The sequence below is a fragment of the Ranitomeya variabilis genome, chromosome 8 (genome assembly GCF_051348905.1).
Source record: "Ranitomeya variabilis isolate aRanVar5 chromosome 8, aRanVar5.hap1, whole genome shotgun sequence".
NCBI lineage: Eukaryota > Metazoa > Chordata > Amphibia > Anura > Dendrobatidae > Ranitomeya > Ranitomeya variabilis.
Window position 1 is genome coordinate 25275566 of NC_135239.1, and position 25371 is coordinate 25300936.

General features: G+C 42.6%; 1 long non-coding RNA gene across 1 annotated transcript in view; it reads right to left on the reverse strand.

Annotated features, from left to right (window-relative positions):
* Positions 1-25371, reverse strand: part of LOC143787307 (uncharacterized) — a 220025-nt gene that overhangs the window by 58239 nt on the left and 136415 nt on the right. The window contains exon 4 of the long non-coding RNA XR_013218321.1: positions 10538-10695. This is a non-coding gene — a long non-coding RNA (uncharacterized LOC143787307). The remainder of the gene's footprint in view (positions 1-10537; positions 10696-25371) is intronic.

The following is a 25371-nucleotide window of genomic DNA, read 5'->3' on the forward strand; positions in this document are numbered from 1 at the left end:
TGCATTGGGTCCATGATGGTGAGAACTCAGCTTTTGGTTACAAGTTAATAGAGAAAGAATGCTTTTCTTGTTCAAAGGATTTTTCTGTGATGGGATCTGCCTTTAGTGACATATCACTAGAGCTACTGTATAAAGCAAACACAGCCTTGAGATTACTGTTTGATGGGAATATATGGCGAAGGATGTGTCAACTACTATAGACAGGCATTCCAAGGAGCAAAACTGTGATAAAAGCATTCTGTACTAAGTGATTGTTCCTCTTTACAAACGAATTGCTTCATATATCAAGACCTCCATCCGGTAAGAAGGGATACAACCTCCATCTGTCTCGATTCCACATCTCGCTTGTTAATTGACAGGACCCAAGTCAATTGTACATTAACCCACAATCACTGACATGAGCCCTGAGATTCATTTGTCTCATTCTTGTGCAGTAGATTAGACAAACACCTCTGGATCGTCTGTGCCCGATCAATTCTAAACAAAATTCAAAAGACGGAAAGAAGCTTTGGGGCCCCTCTATAAAGGGAGGATGGGAGGTCTCTCAACATCTGCCCTATCATAACAATCTTGGGAAATTGGCATTTTTCTCAATGATGGGCTTCGGCGTATTTTGTCATGTAGCTGCCAGGAGAGAGGAAGCAAATCAATAAACCCTTAGTGCAGCATAACACTGAGACTAGCAGTGAATAGAGTAATATTACTAGATATATAGGGAGCTGACATTACCCTGTCAGGAGTATACTCACCGGGAGTCATGATAACCTGCCCTGTCTCTTACCACTTAGTAATAGAACAAAAATTGTCACTTTTTGAAATGTCACGGAAAATGAAAAATCACTACTTTTTGCAATAATATGTCATTTGTACAATTACAGCTGTAAGAAAGAGAAACTGATGCTCAGATATACTGCATGTTTATTCAGAAAAGTGTCTTATTGATTGCTATAGATAAAACAGGTGATAAATTGCAAATGCATTAACACTGGGCATATTGAAAGACAAAGAACACCTCCAATGCAAACATGAACATAGCCTGACATAACTGTCCTTTATCTGCAGTATATTGTTCCTATATGTTCTCTATATAGTCCTATATCTTTTGACTACTAGGTAATTTTTAATGGGGTTATCTTAGATGTTTTTCTTAAACCCCAGCACTTACATAACTTTTTTTTTTTAAAGGGGTTATCCCAAATTTTTTTTTAAAACCCCAGCCCTTACATACAGTAACTTTCCAAAACATAGTGTGCTATGCCTAGCTCAATGTGCTGTATGCTTATTTCTAACTCTTCTTGCTTCAGCTGCCCTTTTCTTCATCACTGTATTAAATCGGCAGTCTTTTATTGCCCAGCAGATGACTGCCTATTTAGTCAGGAAAATTTTGCATGTCCTCTGTAAGGTGGCAGCTGGACAGGTCATGAATGGGAGGTACAGTGGCATGTAAAAGTTTGGGCACCCCTGGTCAAAATTACTGTTATTGTGAACAGAAGATAAAGTGGCGCTGATATAAATCTGTTTGTAGCTGCTGCGAATCTAGATTCCAACCACAAGGAAATCGTAGGTTCTTTAAAAAATATTAATGATAATTGATTCGCGCTGAAAATACAGGATTATGAGAGAAAAAAACTTTTTAATAATAAACCAGCAGAAGTGTTATGTTGATCTAACAGGTAACAGTAAAGGAATTAGTCCTGGAAAAGGGATGGACAAAGAAATTGTCAGGGTTGCTAAGAACCAAAGGTTAACCACATATATTATACAATATTGTAACTTGCCCAAAGAGAAAATGAAAAAGAATGTGATTAAAATTGGTAAACCAGAGCAAGACTGTTAAGCTGAAAGAGAAAATGTTATATAGATGAAGAACTGAAAATATCCCCGATGCTGTAGGGTAAAGCGGCAGGAAGTTAAGGGTTAACGTTAGATTATGCACAATACGATTGAGTGATAAATCCCGGCATAGAGGATTAGTCCAATATAATCTTGATCAATAGTCAATGCAGGACATGTACCTGCGTTTGCTTAGATAGCTCAATGTTTGTGTCCGTAGAGAGATAGTGTAAATTTTGACGTGTGTTTAGGATCATTTTCCATTTGTAGAAGCCACCCTCTTTTCAACGTCAGCTTTTTCCCAGATCGTATTATGTTTGCATCAAGAATTTGTTGAACACATCCCAAAGCATGATTGATCCACCCCCATGCTTAATGGTTGGCGAGATGTTCTTTTTCTGAAATTCTGTGCCCTTTTTTCTCCACACATACCTTTGATCATTGTGGTCAAAGAGTTCTATTTTAACCTCATCGCCTCTCACCCAGTCAAACCAGATATCATACTTTGCACTGATGAGGGGCAGTACCCCGAAACACAGTGACTCTAAATTGAGATTTTGTTTTTCGCTTTATTCATAAGTCATGTTACAAGGCTCGTAAGAGAGTCGTTATTGACTTTTAGGATTGCTACTTCCTATAGATGGCCCTAGAGTTCTAGTTTTCTTCCTGTCTGAAGAGACAATTTTCTTTTTTACCCACACATACATTTGATCATTGGGGCCAAAGAGTTCTATTTTAACCTCATTGGTCCAGAGGACTTATTTCCAAAATGCATCAGAGTCTGCTAATCTTTCTAAAGGTCTTTTCTGCAGTCAAGCAGGGGTTCTGATTTGCCTTCTTAGCAATACTATGAGCATCTCTCACTGAAATTTTGCTTGGTATTCCAGACCTTATCTTGACCTCAACTGTTCCTGATTACTGCCATTTCTTAATTACATTTTGATCTGAGGAAAGGGCAACTTCATAGCTGCTATTTTTTGGCACAAAGTTAGAAGAGGATAGATTTTTATAAAAATGGGAAATTTGCATCAGCTGGCCTTATTTAACGATGATAGTGAACAAGCAATAATCCTAACAGGCTAATTAAAGTCTGAAACCTTGGTCAAAGTTATCCGAGCACTCAAATCTTCAAGGGTGCCCAACCTTTTGCATCTGCCCATTTTCTTTCATGTAATTTTTAAAATGTAAACGATGACAATATTTTTTGCTTAAAGGGAACCTATCACCCCGTTTTTTAAAAATTAGATAAAAATAGTGTGAAATAGGGGCAGAGCTGGGCTTTACATTACTGCCTTTTTGGTGCCTTTACACCCCCGTTAGGCTGCCGAAATACCTTTGTGAAGTGGCCGTTTTGTCCTGTCACTCAAGTTGGTCAGGTCGGATGGGCGTGGTCACAGCTCTGTTTCTCCCCCAGATCAGGCTCATCATTACGTTGGTGGCGTAGTGGTGTGCGCATGTCCAAAGAGAAGATCCACTGCCCAGGAGATTCAAAACAGCACGGTCTTCGCTATTCGCCGTTTACCGGTGGGCGCGGCCATCTTTCCTGTGGCCGTGCGTGCGCAGATGGAGCCCTCTGCTGCCCGGGGCTTCAGGAAAATGGCCGCTGTGATCTCCATCTGCGCACGTGCGGAATCCCGCGGCCATTTTCCTGAAGCCCCGGGCAGCAGAGCGCTCCATCTGCGCACGCGCGGCCACAGGAAAGATGGCCGCGCCCACCGGTAAACGGCAAATAGCGAAGACCGCGCTGTTTTGAATCTCCTGGCCAGTGGATCTTCTCTTTGGACATGCGCACACCACTACGCCACCAACGTAATGATGAGCCTGATCTGGGGGAGAAACAGCGCTGTGACCACGCCCATCCGACCTGACCAACTTGAGTGACAGCAGAAAACGGCCACTTCACAAAGGTATTTCGGCAGCCTAACGGGGGTGTAAAGGCACCAAAAAGGCAGTAATGTAAAGCCCAGCTCTGCCCCTATTTCACACTATTTTTATCTAATCTTGAAAAAACGGGGTGATAGGTTCCCTTTAAAATACAATAGAAATGTATAATCTTTAGCTTTAGCCCTTTTAGAGATCATTTCATCTTCAACTTGCTTAACTATTCACAATAGCATTAAAGGGCCACTGTCACCCCCCCCCCAGCCGTTATAAACTAAAAGAGCCACCTTGTGCAGCAGTAATGCTGCAGTCTAACAAGGTGGCTCTTTTAGTTTTTGATTCATTTATTACCTCAAAAAAGCGTTTAAAAAATTGGCCACACATACCAGATATTGTACCAGGAGGCGGTCCGAAGCGTCCTGTATGAAGCCCCCAACTGCCGTCACTCTTCTCTTCAGGGGCGTTTTACCCGCCCCCTGAGCGCTGTTATCTTCTGAAATCCGGCGCCTGCGCTGTGCGAGCCTGCCTGGGGCCTGCGCAGTGTTCATTGTCAGTGCGGCCACACTGTTGCTGAATCCCCCGCCCCGCACTGTTATTCATTATGCACAGTGCGGGGCTGGGGTTCCTGGGCATGCGCACTGCGCTGTTTAGACGCTCCCCAGCTCCGACGCTCCCCAGCTCCCCCGCCTTCCCAGGAACCCCAGCCCCGCACTGTGCATAATGAATAACAGTGCGGGGCGGGGGATTCAGCAACAGTGTGGCTGCACTGACAATGAACACTGCGCAGGCCCCAGGCAGGCACGCACAGCGCAGGCGCCGGATTTCAGAAGATAACAGCGCTCAGGGGGCGGGTACCATCGCCCCTGAAGAGAAGAGTGACGGCAGTTGGGGGATTCATACAGGACGCTTCGGACCGCCTCCTGGTACAATATCTGGTATGTGTGGCCAATTTTTAAAACGCTTTTTTTAGGTAATAAATGAATCAAAAACTAAAAGAGCCACCTTGTTAGACTGCAGCATTACTGCTGCACAAGGTGGCTCTTTTAGTTTATAACGGCTGTGGGGGGGTGACAGTGGCCCTTTAATTTTGACCAGAGGTGCCCAAACGTTTACATGCCACTGTATGTGTCCTCGAAGTGCCAAGCCTCGGTGATGTAGGACCCAGAGAAGCAGGCTCCAGCACGTATAGTGCTAAAGGGTGTTTTAATTGGCCTGGATTTTGGGTTCAGGTTTTAGTAGAGGCCATTGGAGCTGGGAGAGATTAGCCGTTCCCTTATCTCCAGTTTCAGGGCTTGGAATGGGCTAGAAAAGGCAGTACAGATGCCTTATTTAGTGTGGGAGTTGATATGCAAACACTTCTGGTGTACTGGTCAGTCCTGCAAGAGGCTGACTGTTATGACCCCAATGGCAGAGGGTCTCAAAAATACATACCAAGTCTGCAAACACAAAAAACCAGCTCATAGGGCAGTGGTAACTGGGCTGACCATATATCTAATCCTAGCACCACAAATAGCAGCAGCCGGGGAACGTGCCTACGTTGGTTCTAGACGTCTCGCGCCAGCCGGAGAACTAACTAACCCTAGAAGGGAAAATATAGACCTTTCTTGCCTCCAGAGAAAAGACCCCAAAAGTTGGATACAAGCCCCCAACAAATAATAACGGTGAGGTAAGGAGAAAAGACAAACGTAAGAATGAACTAGATATTTAGCAAAGAGAGGCCCACTGACTAATAGCAGAATATAGTAAGATGACTTATACGGTCAGCAAAAACCCTATCAAAATTTCCACGCTGGATATTCAAGAACCCCCGAACCGTCTAACGGCCCGGGGGGAGAACACCAGCCCCCTAGAGCTTCCAGCAGAATCAGGAATCACATTTAGTACAAGCTGGACAAAAAATAATAGCAATGCAAATAACCAAAAAACAAGGAAGCAAGACTTAGCTTAATTTTGCAAGATCCAGGACCAGCAGACAGGAGCAAACAGAAAGGAACTGATTACAACGATGCCAGGCACTGGACTGAGAATCCAGGAAGTTTATATAGCAACACCCCTGGACTAACGACCCAGGTGGGTGCCAAACTGAGGAAAGACAATCCCAGAGTCATATCACTAGTGACCACAAGAGGGAGCCAAAAAAGTCTAATTCACAACAGCTGACCAGGTCTATAAAGCCTGTTTAATTTAAATGGATTATATTGTTAATTTTGTTCCATTGTGCAAAGACAAGGCTGTTTCTGTTTGTTGGAGAGATTTATGGGCTAAAAGAGACTTTATCCCTGTGCCTACCCGAAACCACTGCCAAAGAGTAAATAGATCCCTACACTTCCTATCTACCTGCACATACAGTACAGACCAAAAGTTTGGACACACCTTCTCATTTAAATTTTTTTCTGTATTTTCATGACTATGAAAATTGTACATTCACACTGAAGGCATCCAAACTATGAAGTAACACATGTGGAATTATATACTTAACAAAAAAGTGTGAAACAACTGAAAATATGTCTTATATTCTAGGTTCTTCAAAGTAGCCACCTTTTGCTTTGATGACTGCTTTGCACACTCTTGGCATTCTCTTGATGAGCTTCAAGAGGTAGTCACCGGGAATGGTCTTCCAACAATCTTGAAGGATTTCCCAGAGATGCTTAGCACTTGTTGGCCATTTTGCCTTCACTCTGCGGTCCAGCTCACCCCAAACCATCTCGATTGGGTTCAGGTCTGGTGACTGTGGAGGCCAGGTCATCTGGCGTAGCACCCCATCACTCTCCTTCATGGTCAAATAGCCCTTACACAGCCTGGAGGTGTGTTTGGGGTCATTGTCCTGTTGAAAAATAAATGATGGTCCAACTAAACGCAAACCGGATGGAATAGCATGCCGCTGCAAGATGCTGTGGTAGCCATGCTGGTTCAGTATGCCTTCAATTTTGAATAAATCCCCAACAGTGTCACCAGCAAAGCACCCCCACACCATCACACCTCCGCCTTCATGCTTCACGGTGGGAACCAGGCATGTAGAGTCCATCAGTTCTCCTTTTCTGCGTCACACAAAGAGACAGTGGTTGGAACAAAAGATCTCAAATTTGGACTCATCAGACCAAAGCACAGATTTCCACTGGTCCAATGTCCATTCCTTGTGTTCTTTAGCCCAAACAAGTCTCTTCTGCTTGTTGCCTGTCCTTAGCAGTGGTTTCCTAGCAGCCAGTGGCGTAACTACAAAGTTATGGGCCCCGATGCGAACTTCCAAATGGGCCCCCCCCCCCCGCAGCCCTGCCATACAATTCACTGTAACCCCCATAGAATACAATGCAGCCCCCCTCATAGTATAATGCAGCCCCTCCATACAGGGGCAGTGAGAAAGACATGAGCAAATGGTGACGAGGGGGCAGGGGAGAGGGCACAAGGGGGCTAGGGGAGACAGGCACAAGGGTAACATAGGGGGGCTAGGGAGCAAGGAAGACAGGCACAAGGGGACACATGGGGGCTAGGAGGCAGGGGAGAAGGTTACAAGGGGACTAGTGGGCAAGGGAGACTGACACAAGGGGACAAGGGAGACTGACACAAGGGGACTAGTGGGCAAGGGAGCCTTACACAAGGGGCACACGGGGACAAGTGGGCAACGGAGACTGACACAAGGGGCACACGGGGACTAGTGGATAAGGGAGACTGGCACAAGGGGACACAGGGACTAGTGGGCAAGGGAGACTAATACAAGGGGACTAGTGGGCAATGGAGACTGACACAAGGGGACACACGGGGACAAGGGACAAGCACAAGGGGACAAGGGAGACAGGCACAAGGGGACACACAGGGACTAGTGGGCAAGAGAGACTGACACAAGGGGACACACGGGGACAAGGGATACAAGCACAAGGGGACACACAGGGACAAGTGGGAAAGCGAGACTGACACACAGGGACTAGTGGGCAAGGGAGACTGACACAAGCACAAGGGGACAAAGGAGACTGACACAAGCACAAGGGGACAAAGGAGACAGGCACATGGGGACACACAGGGATTAATGGGCAAGGGAGACTGGCACATGGGGACAAGGGACACAAGCATAAGGGGACAAGGGAGACAGGCTCAAGGGGACACACGGGCCCCTGACCTGCCAGAGCCGCTTGCAGCGGCGACCGTGGTAGTTACGCCCCTGTCTCACACACACACACACACACACACACACACTACAGATATCACACACACACACACACTACAGATATCACACACACACACTACAGATATCACACACACACACTACAGATATCACACACACACACACACACTACAGATATCACACACACACACTACAGATATCACACACACACATACTACAGATATCACACACACACATACTACAGATATCAAACACACTACAGATATCACACACACACATACTTCAGATATCACACACACATACTACAGATATCACACACACTACAGACATATCACACACACACACTACAGATATCACATACACTTACTACAGATACCACACACACACTACAGACATATCACACACACACATACTACAGATATCACACACACACATACTACAGATATCACACACACATACTACAGATATCACACACACACACACATACTACAGATATCAAACACACTACAGATATCACACACACACATACTACAGATATCACACACACTACAGATATCACACACACACATACTACAGATATCACACACACACACATACTACAGATATCACACACACTACAGACATATCACACATACACACTACAGATATCACACATACACACTACAGATATCACACACACACTACAGATATATCACACACACACACACACACTACAGATATCACACACACACACTACAGATATCACACACACACATACTACAGATATCACACACACACATACTACAGGTATCAAACACACTACAGATATCACACACACACATACTACAGATATCACCCACACACACTACAGATATCACACACACATACTACAGATATCACACACACACACACATACTACAGATATCACACACACACATACTACAGATATCAAACACTACAGATATCACACACACACACACACACACACACATACTACAGATATCACACACACTACAGATATCACACACACACACTACAGATATCAGACACACACCAGATACCAGCTCATATACACATCTCACAATCTCCTCTCTGGTACAGGGGAGGCTGATGTAAACTGGCTGCAGCTCCTCAGCTTCTCCTGACTAAAGCGGCTCTGTCCTGCACCTCCCCCCTGCTCTCGCCTTCTGTCCCGGGGCTGCAGAGTGCAGAGCAGGAGAAGCTGTCTCACTGTGATGATTGGAGCTGCTTCCTGTCTCTCACGTGCCCCGGCTGCTACCTCCCCCTAGATATGCCTCGGACTGTTGCCGTGCAGGAGGCACTGCAACATGGTGTTGGGTGCCTCTGACCTGCCGGGCCCCTGACCCGCCGGGCCCGGTCGCACTGGCGACCGCTGCAACCGCGGTAGTTACGCCCCTGCTAGCAGCTATTTTACCATGAAGGCCTGCTGCACAAAGTGTCCTCTTAACAGTTGTTGTAGAAATGTGTCTGCTGCTAGAACTCTGTGTGGCATTGACCTGGTCTCTATCCTGAGCTGCTGTTAACCTGCGATTTCTGAGGCTGGTGACTCGGATAAACTTATCCTCATAAGCAGAGGTGACTCTTGGTCTTCCTTTACTGGGGCGGTCCTCATGTGAGCCAGTTTTTTTGTAGTGCTTGATGGTTTTTGCCACTGCACTTGGGGACACTTTCAAAGTTTTCCCAATTTTTCGGACTGACTGACCTTCATTTCTCAAAGTAATGATGGCCACTCATTTTTCTTAACTTAGCTGCTTTTTTCTTGCAAAAATACAAATTCTAACAGTCTATTCAGTAGGACTATCAGCTGTGTATCCACCAGACTTCTGCACAACACAACTGATGGTCCCAACACCATTTATAAGGCAAGAAATCCCACTAATTAAACCTGACAGGGCACACCTGTGAAGTGAAAACCATTCCCGGTGACTACCTCTTGAAGCTCATCACGCCCCCGGAAGAAGCTTGGTGCGAAACGCGCGTTGGGGTGAGGTGGAACGCTGTGCCGTCTGCAGGTAGATACTATTGTGATAATTGATTATGTACATTGGCACTGTTTGTATATTGTCGGCATGCTTGGGCAGCTAAGATGTACTGAAATTAACATGTCATTATGATATTACTACCCTGCAATTGGTATAACTTAATGATGTACTGCACTTAGCCTCCACCTTATGTTAGGGTGCTTGGGCATTTTATGCATTTTATAAAAGTTTTCCAATAAAAGCCTTAATTAATGTTACTCTGGATCTCTTCATGATGGTTACCCCTTAGGGTGACTATTGGTGTTTACATTGTATTTGGAAGTGCCAGCTTTATCTATTTGGAACGTTGGTAATTGTACCCTCTAGAGATACCTAAGGTCATCTTGGCATAGTTTTACACAGACACTCCCTGTCCACATGGGTGCAGGGAGACACGGGGAGTAAGACAGTGTGACCAACGCAGCCTGGGGTGTGGCAAAAGGCTCGCTCACAACCCTGACAGGCTGAGAGGCCCGTTTCATTAGCACCAGTGAAACAGAGCCCTGTCAGCATGGTAGGACTGCCACCAGTGTCTCGTTAGATATAAGTCCAGTCAGTTAACAGGATTATATTGGGCTGGAGTAGTTTTGGAGTAGTTCTCATGGTGTTTCAAGTGTGTAGTTTACAGCTAATTATCATCTTTTTCATTAGGACTATGACATCTCAAGATTAAAAAAACTCTTACCTGAATCCTTCTAAGCTCTATGTAGAAAAATTAGGTCAATTTTTCCTGCATGAGTCATGAGTCACTGCAAAAGTCAATGACAGTGAGGAGGAGTGGAGCTGCTGGGCCAGGAGTTGAAGAGGAGAATGACTTCTGCAGGGACATGATACTTCCTGTTTCTACATAAAGGAAAGAGAAGAATTTGCTGGGTACAAGGGCAAAATCAGCAATTGTAAGTACACAGTGCTATATAATATGATGACTGCAATATATTAATAGGATAAAAACCTTGATGGGAGGATGAGGAGCAGGAGTGCTTCTTCAAGAAAACAGCATAGCACAATCAGAGAGCCACATCTGGCTGTTAAATATAGTCAGGAATTTCTACTTACTATTTCCCTATAGCTGGAAAGGTAATACCTCTGAGATAAGGAGAAATTATTTTATCAATAACCAAAGGTGTAAGGGTACCGTCTCACAGTGGCACTTTGGTCGCTACGACGGCACGATCCGTGACGTTCCAGCGATATCCATACGATATCGCTGTGTCTGACACGCAGCAGCGATCAGGGACCCCGCTGAGAATCGTACGTCGTAGCAGATCGTTTGGAACTTTATTTCGTCGCTGGATCTCCCGCTGTCATCGCTGGATCGGTGTGTGTGACACCGATCCAGCGATGTGTTCGCTTGTAACCAGGGTAAACATCGGGTTACTAAGCGCAGGGCCGCGCTTAGTAACCCGATGTTTACCCTGGTTACCATCGTAAATGTAAAAAAAACCAAACAGTACATACTCACCTTCTGCTGTCTGTCACACGTCCCTCGCCGTCTGCTTCCCGCACTGACTGTGAGTGCCGGCCGTAAAGCACAGCACAGCGGTGACGTCACCACTGCGCTCTGCTTTTACTTTACCGCCGGCACTCACAGTCAGTGCGGGAAGCAGACGGTGAGGGACGTGACACCGGAATGTGAGTATGTACTGTTTGTTTTTTTTTACATTTACGATGGTAACCAGGGTAAACATCGGGTTACTAAGCGCGGCCCTGCGCTTAGTAACCCGATGTTTACCCTGGTTACCCGGGGACTTCGGCATCGTTGGTCGCTGGAGAGCTGTCTGTGTGAAAGCTCTCCAGCGACCACACAACGACTTACCAACGATCACGGCCAGGTCGTATCGCTGGTCGTGATCGTTGGTAAATCGTTTAGTGTAACGGTACCCTAACTGGAAGCTCCTGAAATCTCATAGTCCCCAAACCTAAAATATGGCTTTTATAATACTGCCTTCTTACGTGGTGGAGGAGTCTTTGGGTGCAACTGCTAATTCTTCTCTTCGATAGCATCTCTAGGTCCTTGCTAATCACTAGGAATTTGCAGTAAACGCCACACTGCTTTTATTTTCTGGTGCCTGTCACTGGCCATCATACTGCACCTATTTTGTCAGCATAGTTAACGCAGCCGTGGCACCCACTGAGCTTGGCTCAGGCTGGTGAGTACAGCAGTAAACTTTGTGAGCTGTGAACTTCATCCTACACATATGCTGACTGGCTCTCTGCAGCCTAACACCCCAGTGCGCAGTATGTCAGACGCTGCGGCTGCAAGACTTGTGGGTACAGCCTTTGGTTTATTGATACTCAGCGATTCTCAGTTCACGCAGGAGAAAGTGTCAGATTAATGTTGTTATGCAAATGTGACATATTAGATTAATCTGCGGTGACCTTTCCTTCCAGAATGAATCTATATAAATAAAATCATTTTATTTGATATATTTAGTATTGTTACAAAGATTTTTTATGTCCAATTTTATGTTTTATATGATCACATTAAGACAATGCTCATCAAGATACTTACTCTAATCTATGTTCCCAGTGCACTCCCTGCATCCTCGGTCATTGCAGAATTATTTATGCAGCACAGCTTCAGACACTTAGGGTATGTGTCCACGTTCAGGAAACGCTGCGTTTTTGACGCAGCGTTGAGCCGCAGCGTCAAAAACGCAGCGTCCAGATGTTACAGCATAGTGGAGGGGATTTAATGAAATCCTGACTCCACTATGCGTTAAAAAACGCATGCGTTTTTGCCGCGAAAACGCACATGCGGTGCGTTTTTTCAAAACGCAGCATGTTGCTACAATGAGCAAAACACGCAGGAACACCGCAGGTGACCTGCCAGTGACCTCAGGTGCAGTTTTGGTCAGGATTTTACCTGCATAAAATCCTGACCAAAGCCTGAAGCAATCCTGAACGTGGACACATACCCTTACCATATTAAGTAAGTTTTTTTTCACAATTTACACTTGCAGTTTTGCTGCGGTACAATAATGGCGCTGTTCTCTGCTGCCCCATTACACAGCTGCATATTGTATTAGACAAAGACAATGAGATATTTTTGATATCAAGCTTAGAGGGGTCGTCCATCTCAAATTTTCGTTCTTTTGTTTCTGTTTTTATTTTCTTCTTTTATTTTGTTCTAAGTTTTTTTGCTTAAGTTAGATCAATAATTTTTGTTTCATATTTGTTTTAATTGTTTGATTTGCATTTGTTTTGTTTACATTTATTTTATGCATTTTGTATTGTATTCATTTGATTATAAATACTATTTTGTTTCTGCATGACTGTGGTTTGTAAAATTGTAATTTATCTTTATTCTGTTACGATGAGTGTTTCTTTCGTGTGAGATTTTGTGTATTACGGTATATTGTGTTTTGGCTTTTTTTGTAATGTACTTATTCATATTTAATTTAAAAAATACTTCATTTCAAACAAATCTGTTTGTTTTTAGTTGGCAAGATTCATAACTTACTAGTATTTTAATTTAATATAGGGATCCAAAACAATAAATACTCTGCTCAAAAAAATAAAGGGAAAACTAAAATCCCACATCCTAGAAATCACTGAAATATTCCAGTTGTAAATCTTTATTCATTGCATAGTGGAATGTGTTGAGAACAATAAAACCTAAAAATTATCAACGTAAATCACAACTAATATCCCACGGAGGTCTGGAGTTGGAATGATGCTCAAAATCAAAGTGGAAAATGAAGTTACAGGCTGATACAACTTCAGTAGAAATGCCTCAAGACAAGTAAATGATGCTCAGTAGTGTGTGTGGTTTCCACGTGTCTGTATGACCTCCCTACAATGCCTGGGCATGCTCCTGATGAGGCGGCGGATGGTCTCCTGAGGGATCTCCTCCCAGACCTGGACTAAAACATCCACCAACTCCTGGACAGTCTGTGGTGCAATGTGACGTTGGTGGATTGTGCATTCAGGTCTGGGGAATGGGGGGCCATTCCATAGCTTCAATGCCTTCATCTTGCAGGAACTGCTGACACACTGAAGCGACATGAGGTCTGGCATTGTCCTGCATAAGTAGGAACCCAGGGCCAACCGGACCAGCATATGGTCTCACAAGGGGTCTGAGGATCTCATCTTGGTGCCTAATGGCAGTCAGGCTACCTCTAGCGAGCACATGGAGGGTGGTGCGGCCCTCCAAAGAAATGCCACCCCACACCATTACTGACCCACTGCCAAATCAGTCATGCTGAAGGATGTTGCAGGCAGCAGATCGCTCTCCACGGCGTCTCCAGACTCTGTCACGTCTGTCACATGTGCTCAGTGAACCTGCTTTCATCTGTGAAGAGCACAGGGCACCAATGACGCATTTGCCAATCCTGGTGTTCTCTGGCAAATGCTAATCATCCTGCACGGTGTTGGGCTGTGAGCACAACCCCATCTGTGGACGTCGGGCACTCAGACCATCCTCATGGAGTCGGTTTCTAACCATTTGTGCAGACACATGCACATCTGTGGCCTGCTGGAGGTCATTTTGAAGGGCTCTGACAGTGCTCCTCCTGTTCCTCATTGCACAAAGGCTGAGGTAGCGGTCCTGCTGCAGGGTTGTTGTCCTCCTATGGCCCCCTCCACATCTCCTGGTGTATTGGCCTGTCTCCTGGTAGCGCCTCCAGCCTCTGGATACTACACTGATAGACACTGCAAATCTTCTTGCCACAGCTCTCATTGATGTGCCATCCTCGATGAGCTGCACTACCTGAGCCACTTGTGTGGGTTGTAGAGTCCGTCTCATGCTACCATGTAGAGTCCGTCTCATGCTACCATGAGTGTCAAAGCACAACCAACATTCAAAAGTGACCAAAACATCAGCCAGAAAGCATTGGTACTGAGATGTGGTCTGTGGTCCCCACCTGCAGAACCACTCCTTTATTGAGTGTGTCTTGATAATTGCCAATAATTTCCATCTGTTGTCTATTCCATTTGCACAACAGCATGTGAAATTGATTGTCAAACAGCGTTGCTTCCTAAGTGGACAGTGTGATTTCACAGAAGTTTGATTTACTTGGAGTAATATTCTGTTAAGTGTTCCCTTTATTTTTTTGAGCAGTGTATCTATGTCAGCCCCCATATTCAGCAGCTCTTTTCCCAACTTGTACTTGACTAAGTTATCAATGCTGTGTATGAAAATGGGGTCTGACTGACTGATGCCTATGACCCATTGGTCAGACAGAGAAGGGGGGTGGCATAACTACTCAAATAAGCCAAGTAGCCTGCTCCCATTCACACAGAGCTCTGATGATTTATAATGTACTAACACCGAAATCGCTCTCTTATGTCAAGCAGAACAAGCAGAAGCAAAGCTGGTAGTCGACCAGGATCGATGTAGAAATCTTTATACCAAGGTAATCATTGTTAATTGAAATACTGTATATTTGTATATTTTAAACACATTAATAGATTTTTTTGTTCTAACTTCCCCTATCAATAAGAAAGATGATAATATGCTGTCTGTCCACTAGAACATGCATAGATCCCCAGAACAGAACTCTGCAGAGCGCAGCCTGAATGGAAAGGTGGTGTCATGACTCAGATGTCAAGTGACCCAGGACCAGGGGCTCCTTCCCTGTCCATAACAGTAGTGGGCACCATAGCTCAGCCTGCTCCCTAAGTTCCTTCTGAAGGTGAAGATGCCAGGACCATGTACCTTGCCTTATCTTCTGAATCCACCCTCTGTCTGTTCTCTTCCCCCACCCAGAGAAGAAGGAAGAGGTCATGCACCGCAGTACAACAACCAGATGAACAAGGCAACACGAACAGGGGCAAAGGAAAAATACCTGGCATACAAATATTCACTCACATATAAATAGATGAATGCACTGGGGAGTGGAGGACGGGTAAAATCAAAGTAGGAGAAGGAAAGGGAATTATCATACTTACTAACTCAAGCAACAGTCACAGATAAACTCACCAAACACCTTTTCATTTAATCACCAAACAACTATCCTCCCAGCCATGCAGCATAAGCTAGCTCTGACAATATGTCAGTCAGGACCCAGATTATTTAGGGGATAGGTGTGGCTAACCGTGCTCAGCTGAGAGCCCAGACTCTCAAAGCTCCCAACATGTCCGATTAACTACTGTACTGCCAGAACAAATTTACACCATTTAAAAAGAAGAAGTGCTTCTTTTCAGCGCAGGAGTAGGAGCAATCAGACACTGCTGTCTACTGGCTCCTCTCTGTCGTGGTAACCCCTTGACAGGTGGCTATATATGTTCAACATCATTCTGTTAATTCGCTATGGGACTGCCAAATAAAGCAGAGCATTGTACCTATATACTGTATGTTTGGCAATCCTATAGAGAAGGAATGGAGTGATGGTAAGCATATTTGGTCACCTCTCCATAGCACAGCCTTGTTCTTTAGATGGCTGATGGTCTCAGCAGTTCGTCCCCAACTATTCTGCAAGTTATGTCCTTTTCTAAGGATAAATGATGATTTCCGAAGATGGGAAAAGCACTTTAAAGAAGATCTTTGACAATTTTTTGTATTAATGAGTTTTAATTATGTGATTATGTGGATTTATAATACAATTGAAGAAGATGTTATATACTTTTAACTTTATTTTATTCATTTTTTTCTTCAGCCACTGGGGGCTGACATTTTATTTACTGATTGATGTGAAATGTCAAAACACACAGAAAATACAGGAGACACAGGACATAGGAGAAAAGGGTTGGTGTCCCATCTACTTTGCTGTGATAGCATCAGCTGTGAACTGTGTATGCCTCCTCATTATGTACAGTTCATAGCTGTAGGTCATCGCTCACCCCTACTTACAGGTTTTAGCAGGTCTGAGCACCAGGGCAGCGGTGGAGAGAAAAGGTCAGGTAGACTATCATTATACTATAAATGCCAGGCTGTGCAACGAGTTTGAACATGTGGAAGAGATCCCCTCCAGAGCCTTGTTGCCTGATCTGTTATCACTGTATACCTCTAATTACAGTATTCATAGCACAGAAGTCAATCACTGGCTTCTGCACTCTGAATGCTGTAATTAGCAGTGAGCAGTGACAGCAAGTCGGACACTAAGGCCTGTTTCACACTTCCGTCGGTCCGGGTGCGTCGTAATGCAGTGAAGCGACGTATCGATGGATGTTGTGAAAATAGTGGAAAACGTGTGTAATGCATCCAGTGTTATGCTAGATGCGTCGAATAAGTTCATGCCTGAATTTTAAGGTATAAAATTCTGGAGAGAGAGAGAGAATTTTTTTATTTTGTTCCCGGACTAGAAAGTCTTTCCAGGCATGCTCAGAATGAAAAAACAGCATACGTCACTGGATTCCTGTGCTTGACGGTCAGCGACGGATCCTGCGCCCATAGGCTTCCATTATAGCTGCTGACAGGCAGCGCAGGACCCGTCGCTGAGCGATTTTCCGACGTGCAGAAAAAACTTTCCTATGAACGTTTTCTCCGCCCGACGGATCCAAGTCACAACGGATGAAATGGATGGCCATTCATCACAATCCGTCGCTAATACAAGTCTATGGGAAAAAACAGGATCCTGCAGAAAAATTTGCAGGATCCTGTTTTTTCAAAACTCGACGGATTATGACGGGAGGTAAAAGACGGAAGTGTGAAAGAGGCCTAAGGCTGCAGCTGTGACTTCAGTCAGCAACAAGAACAGATCGGGGAGCCTAGCATTAGTAGTACAATGCCAGATTGCCCAACATGTCCTCACTGCCACTGCCCTGGTGCCTGCATACATTGTTACCACTTGCTGCTACATTGTTCACAGTGCAACAGTCAAATCATTACTGCTGCTGTGCGCTGAACATTAACTATAGAAAAACTGCTTAATGTTATCAGTAGGGATTAACTAATATTTTAAATCCAATCACCAAAGGCGAAAAATCTAATTTTAACCAATCCAGACTAAAACATAACTTTTAATTGTTAAATTAAAAATATGCATAACTAGTGCAAATCATTTATTAAGGGGCACATTAAGATTACAATCTGTTCCTTATTGGTCCTATGTTTAAATGTATCCAAAATGGTCATATTGCTGCACCTGTTGAGTAATTCAATTATGATATACATGTGGATAGATCTACATATCTGTAGCTCCATCGGCTACAGCTCCAATAGCATCAAATGGTATAACTAGCATAAAGCAAAAGGACATTATCTAACCACCAGGGATATTCTATTTTGTAATGTCTAATTACCAGAGGAGCAAGAGCCTCTCCAACATCTTCAAGAAATAAATAGCCTTATTCTGTGGCATGACTATCAAAAGTCCCTATACAGCTGATCGTTTCTTTCTATGGGGACATTAATCCTTTATTTACCACGTATTCCTATCACTATATTTAACACTATGAAAGGGCTTATGTAGGCACTTACTTTTGAAGGTAGCTACTATTTTGGAAACATTGGTGTAAAGTGTCACATTCTGTGAAGAAGGTTGTCTCTTGTGAACAATTAAGTCTGGCTCTCAGATATTGTCCCATCAGAGTGCCACTTTTGATGGAGGGTGAATGCCACTCTCCCAATGAAGAAAATTATTAGTGGCTCTTGGTTTATAGAATACCTCTTGCCCACAGCTATCAATTCCAATAGAGATTTTTAATCAAAAAAAAATGTGCACCCTAATTCTTGAGTAAAAAGCATCCCATTATTGTTATTATTTTGTATAGTGGCAAAATCGAAAAATAATTGGGCTTCCCATCCCCAAAAGTTATGACATTGTCTATAAATCTCTCCAAAAAGGGAATGTGAGCGGTGTAGAATTAAAGATCCTCCCCAAAAAACTAAATTATACTCCCACCATCCTAAAAAAGAGACTTGGAAACTATTTAAAAAAACAGGCACACAAGTAGTACCCATGGCGGTCCTCTTTAATAGGTGCTAAATGTGAGCATTAAAAGTAAAATAATAGTGGGTGAGGAAAAAACTTAAAAGGGACAGTACAAATTGATAGGGACACTTAAATTGATTTCTCTTAGTATTAAAAAATAGGTGACAGCAGAAATAATGGGATGCACATAGGGTCAGTCCAGGGCTGGCTAGTGGCAAGGCTAGCTGTGGACTGCCCTTGTAAGGGCGGGAGTTTTGGGGTGCCAGGTTCCGTACCATAATAGAGACTGATGGGGTTATAATTTTGACCCTTACTACTTGAACTTGTGATTAAGGAAGAGCAGCAATTGGTGAGATTGTTCCTTTCTTTTCAACGTGTTGATTATTTAATGTGAACAATGTATCCCTCATGATAAAGCACTAATGAAATGTATATATATTAATTGAGCTTTTTTGTTGTTTCACATGGAATGATTTAATATGGTGTGACAGAAGTCAAACATTTTTTCTATCTTCCCAAACAGGGAGAGAAATAATCTGTAATTTACCCCAGACAGGGGACAGAAATAGATGTTTTTATATTTATGCTTATATTTGTGCACTAGTGTATTGTTTCACTTGAAATTTGCTGAAGTGAAAACCTTTTTAAGACTAACAAGTAAAAATTAAGTTTTAAACCACATCTGTTTGCTATATTCTCTACCTTTTTATTTTGCATAGTGGCAAATCTAAAAATAATTGTGGCTCCCCATCCCCAAAAGTTATGACATTGTCTATAAATCTCTCCCAAAAGGGGATGTGACCAGCGTAGAATTAAAGATTCTCCCCAAAAAACTAAATTATACTCCCAACATCCTAAAAAAAGACTTGAAAAACTATTTGAAAAAACAGGCACACAAGTAGTGCCCATGGCGGTCCCCTTTAATAGGTGCTAAATGTGAGCATTAAAAGTAAAATAATTGTGGGTGAGGCCAAAACTTAAAAGGAACAGTACAAATTGATAGTGACACTTAAATTGATTCCTCTTAGTATTAAAAAAATAGGTGACAGCAGAAATAAATCATGTGAAATGTTACTATATAGGACTTCAACAGCCAAGCTAACTAATATAATTGTATCAGTTACTGTGATTCATTGAAACATATTTACCATACCCTTGGGTTCTTTTATATAAGACTGCAAGGTGCAGACGAAGAGGGTAAGAACATCATCCACACACTGACTGGCTCCCTGTGTTAAACTTTCATTTCCAGACACAATTTGTCTATCTGGTGTAACTCAGTTGTTCTTATGTAGTTTTGGAAAGTCATAGAAGGTGGAGATAGTTAGGGATGAACACTGACTTACATATTTTTTGTGTAACTGCCATCACAGCAAAGCGTAGCAGATGAGAACTTTTTCACTGGCTACTGCACTCCAATGTATATAGTGTAGTAGTAGCCTATGATAAATATCATCTGCTGCACTTTGCAGGGGTAGGGTAGTAGTTACATTGACAAAGCAAAGCTCAGCCAGTGTTCCTTGAGAAGAGCACTGCAGCATTACAATTTGACTGCTGCACACTGCATAGTCAGTAAAGACATAAAGTAAAAAAATATATTTAAAAAAATTTAATTTGAATCACATTTCTCAGTTAAAAAAAAAGGAAATAAAAAAATAAATAAACATAGCTGATATTAGCAAATAATTATCTTAATCACTATCTTAAAAGCAAAAAGAAAAGCAAAATCAACAAAATACCAGAATTGTGGGGTTCGGTCATTCCACTTCCATAAAAAAAGCAATACAAAACAATCAAAATATTGTATTTTCCCCCAAAAAAGGTGTCAATAAAAATGTCAATTCACTACATAAAATACAACATAATTCCATTGATGGAAAAATAAAATTGTTTTGGATCTTGGAGAACGATGTTACAAATCAATTTGTTTTTTAGAAATAAAAAGTTTTTTAGATTTTTTTTCTCAACATTAAAATAAATAATAAATCTATGCAAGTGTGGTATTGCCACAATTACACTGACCTGGTGAATCATGTTACCAGGTCTCTTTTAGTATAGAAAAATGCTATAAAAATAATCCAAACAATAAGGGTATGTTTCCACGTTCAGGAAACGCTGCGTTTTTGACGCTGCGTTTTTCTGCTGCGTCAAAAACGCAGCGTCCAGATGTTACAGCATAGTGGATGGGATTTTATGAAATCCAAACTCCACTATGCGTTTAAAAACGCATGCGTTTTTGCCGCGAAAACGCATGCGTTGTGCGTTTTTTCAAAACGCTGCATGTTGCTACTATGAGCAAAACACGCAGGTACACCACAGGTGACCTGCCAGTGACCTCAGGTGCAGTTTTGGTCAGGATTTTACTTGCATAAAATCCTGACCAAAGACTGATGCAATCCTGAACGTGGAGACATACCCTAAGGGAGGAATTGATTTTATTCACTGCATGTTTATATTGCACTGCTGGAAGGGGCAGGGGCACTATTGCAATTTCCACCTCAGCTAGCCTCATGAAAGCTACAATCAGCCCTGCCAGCAATTCTCAGTGACATTGTCTACATGTTAGCAACAAGATGGCACTGCACTGTGATCCTAAACTTTATTCTTCTCCCCTCCTTTTGCAAACTCACTGAAGGAGGAATGGCGTCAGACACATGAGAGCAGGTCCTGGCCTCAAATACAGCAGTCGTAATGCTAGCTAGCTTTCCAATTGGTTTTATATCAAACTGAACGCAGCTGCTCCCCTCAGTGTATAAAATATATAAAAAAGTAATCATTCTTCATATTTTATACTACTAAATAAAAATAAATGGTTTGAAAAAAACCCCACTACATTTATACTTTAATTTTGTTAAAATAGTTTTACTTTCTTATGATAAATTCCTTTTAAGGAGGTCATGCAAAACACAATTTTTCTTATGGTTATACTTCAAGGATGTGGCACACTAAGATTTCCTAGCAGATTATAACTATTTGTAACATCGGCCAAATATTCTATGAACACATTTTCTAACAAAAAGCACTGGAACAAAAGAGAACCTTTTTGATCTGAAAAAAATGATAAAAGGCTATAAATGAAAGTTAATATTTTATTGATATGGTCAGGATAAAAAGTGTCATTTCTGTGTACATGTTTTATTTTACCTATCGTATACTGATATTGAGTTAAAACCAATACAGGATAAATAATCTACAAAGTATCTCCACCAGGAGAACAGTGAGTGCAGCTCTGGAGTATAATACAGGATGTAACTCAGGATCAGTACAGGATCAGTAATGTAATGTATGTACACAGTGACTGCACCAGCAGAATAGTGAGTGCAGCTCTGGGGTATAATACAGGACGTAACTCAGGATCAGTACAGGATCAGTAATGTAATGTATGTACACAGTGACTGCACCAGCAGAATAGTGAGTGCAGCTCTGGGGTATAATACAGGATGCAACTCAGGATCAGTACAGGATCAGTAATGTAATGTATGTACACAGTGACTGCACCAGCAGAATAGTGAGTGCAGCTCTGGAGTATAATAGAGGTTGTAACTCAGGATCAGTAATGTAATGTATGTACACAGTGACTGCACCAGCAGAATAGTGAGTGCAGCTCTGGAGTATAATACAGGATGTAACTCAGGATCAGTAATGTAATGTATGTACACAGTGACTGCACCAGCAGAATAGTGAGTGCAGCTCTGGAGTATAATACTGGATGTAACTCAGGATCAGTAATGTAATGTATGTACACAGTGACTGCACCAGCAGAATAGTGAGTGCAGCTCTGGAGTATAATACAGGATGTAACTCAGGATCAGTAATGTAATGTATGTACATAGTGACTGCACCAGCAGAATAGTGAGTGCAGCTCTAGAGTATAATACAGGACGTAACTCAGTATCAGTACAGGATCAGTAATGTATGTACACAGTGACTGCACCAGCAGAATAGTGAGTGCAGCTCTGGAGTATAAGGCTACGTGCACATGTTGCGGAAAGTCCTGCGGATTTTTCCGGACTGATTTTGGTAAATCCGCAGGTAAACCGCACTGTGGATTACCTGCAGAATTACCGCGGATTTACAGCGGTTTTTTTGCGGTTTTTGTGCGTATTTCACATGTGGTTTTACACCTGCGGATTCCTATTATGGAGCAGGTGTAAACCGCTGCGGAATCCGCACAAAGAATGAACATGCTGCGGAATAAACAACACAGCGTTTCCGCGCTGTATTTTCCGCAGCATGTACACTGCGGATTTTGTTTTCCATAGGTTTACATGGTACTGTAAACTCGTGGAAAACAGCTGCGAATCTGCAGAATCTTTAACTTTATCCCATTTTATAGTTCATTTCGTCTTCAACTTTCTTAACTGTCCACAATTACTATAATTCTGATCAGGGGTGCCCAATTTTTTACATGCCACTGTAATATGACGAATGCAATACATATTAAGAGGATAAAAATGTTGATGGGATTGCTTCTTTAAGGTATAGAATGAACTGGAAATATTTGTCTTCAACTGCATGGTGTGCACACAGAGTCACACTACGGGTGGGCTCTAGGCACACCAGTCAAACATTGTTTCCACGAGTATAGTGAGTGCAGCTGTTAAATATAACATAGTCTGTATTCTGCGATTCGTACAAAATATGTAACACATTTAAAATGTGGCCCAACTTTTTGTATAGCTAAATCTTATATAAAAGCTGCAAAATGCTGATCACAAGAAACATACGCAATTGTTTCACATTATTTAGGTTCAGAGATTTGCAGCTTTTGCTGTACAGGAGGCATTGCTCAGTAATAATTAGTGAAATCTATTGCTGCACACATGCTATGCTTTGTCTCACATGTAGATATTACGCATGCAGTGACAATATTAACCTCAGTAAACAGTTTGACGATAATGAGACTTATCTCAAGTCATTTACTACCAGAGTTCAACAAACAGATCAATGCACAGGGAAAACACAGATCTTATTACAGCGGATGGAGGGATTGTCAGGGGGTTCGAGCTACACATGTCAGAAATCATCAGTTTCACAGAACTATCCCCTGCTCTGGCATGCTGTCATTTGACTGTAAACGGCCTTTATTCTGCCCAGAGTAAAGTCATTCCCAAAGCCTCTGATAATACAGAAGTCCCTTCAAATCACTGATTTATTAATTTTATGTTTTGCCTTTTTCCTAAACATCAAAGTCAAGCTGAGTCTGCATCTTAATCTTGAAGCCCTGAACTATACAGTCTTGTGAATGCACTAGTGAGCTGACACATCCTCAGTTTCTTGCTTCAAGAACTTATTAATTGTCCATAAATATTTGTTACTGTACCACGTAAAGTTCTGCAATTCTCTAATATTCTTCAGGTTTCCATTTTAAAAGATAGGCCATCAATATCTGTTCGTGTTGGTGCCACACCCGGCTCTCCTGCCGATTACCACCACAGGTAGGTGTCGCAAGTTCTCTGATGCTTCTGAAGCCCAACAGCTCCATCAAAATTATAGTGTCCATGGCCAGGTACTACAGATCCATCCCCCTACTCATATGAAAAGAGGGTGAATCTGAAGTAACCAGCCACTGCCATTTTAGAAATGATGGAGCTCCTGTATTCCAGCAACATCTCAGAATTTCCAGCCGCCGTTGGTGCCGATAACAAGTGATCACCGGGGTTGTAGCACCCGCATGATCTGATATTAATATAAAGTAGTGGCCATTCCCTTTAAGCTGCATTTACACTGAAAGATTATCGTTATTGAATGTTCTTCAAAACACTAATTTCACAATAATCTTTCAGTATAAGCATGTTGTGGGTCACCTAATGAACGAGCATCGTTCTCGGCGGTGTAAATAGTAAACAGGACTTGCTCTACTGAGAACAATGGCAGCGAATGCACATTGAACAATAGGTAACCAAAGAGAAAATCGGTCACAAATAAATCGCACTTCCTATCAAACAATATACTCAAAAAAGATGTAAGTTAAGAGCAAACTAACACATGAAGATAAAAATATATTTTATTAAGAGAGTAAATAACAAATTATTTTTAAAAAATGAGGAGAAGAGTCATAGAGTGTCACAAAATCAAAAACACACAGGTTCTACAAACATAATGTAGATGGTAAATATAAAACAAGTATACAAAAGGGGAGAAATGGTGGTGCTAAAGAGAAAACTGAGTGGAGGATAACAGTATATTCCTACCGAGATGGTATAGTACAGTAGAATAATAAGACAGTTATGAAACAAATAATGGTGGCATCCATAGAGGGTGTAGTGCAGCGGTGTCCACATCATGCAGTAATGAGGCAGTGACCCAGCAAAGTTCAAAGCAAATGTGTTTAATGCCTGAAATCTCATACAAAACAAAAAAGTACACAGTATCCTTCGGAATGCAGCTGGGCGTCAAAACAGAACGTATCCGAGACCGGTTGCCGTGGGCGACTGCACCAAAGTGTCATGCTGAGGGGTGCCAGGCATTCACTTCTCGTGGCTCTGTTACCTCACACAAGCTGGCTGTTGCAGACCCACCTGCTTTGCCGCTTGTAAAACTAACACTGATACACCCAAGCCATTTACTGCAGGGTACTTTAAATGGAATCTGTGGCCGTGGGCCACTTGTAAGACCCAGCTGAATGGTATAGCTGACAGCTATCTATTATGTAGGGGGCTTACGGCCACTTTGACATGGCAGTGTTTTGATCAGTATTCAA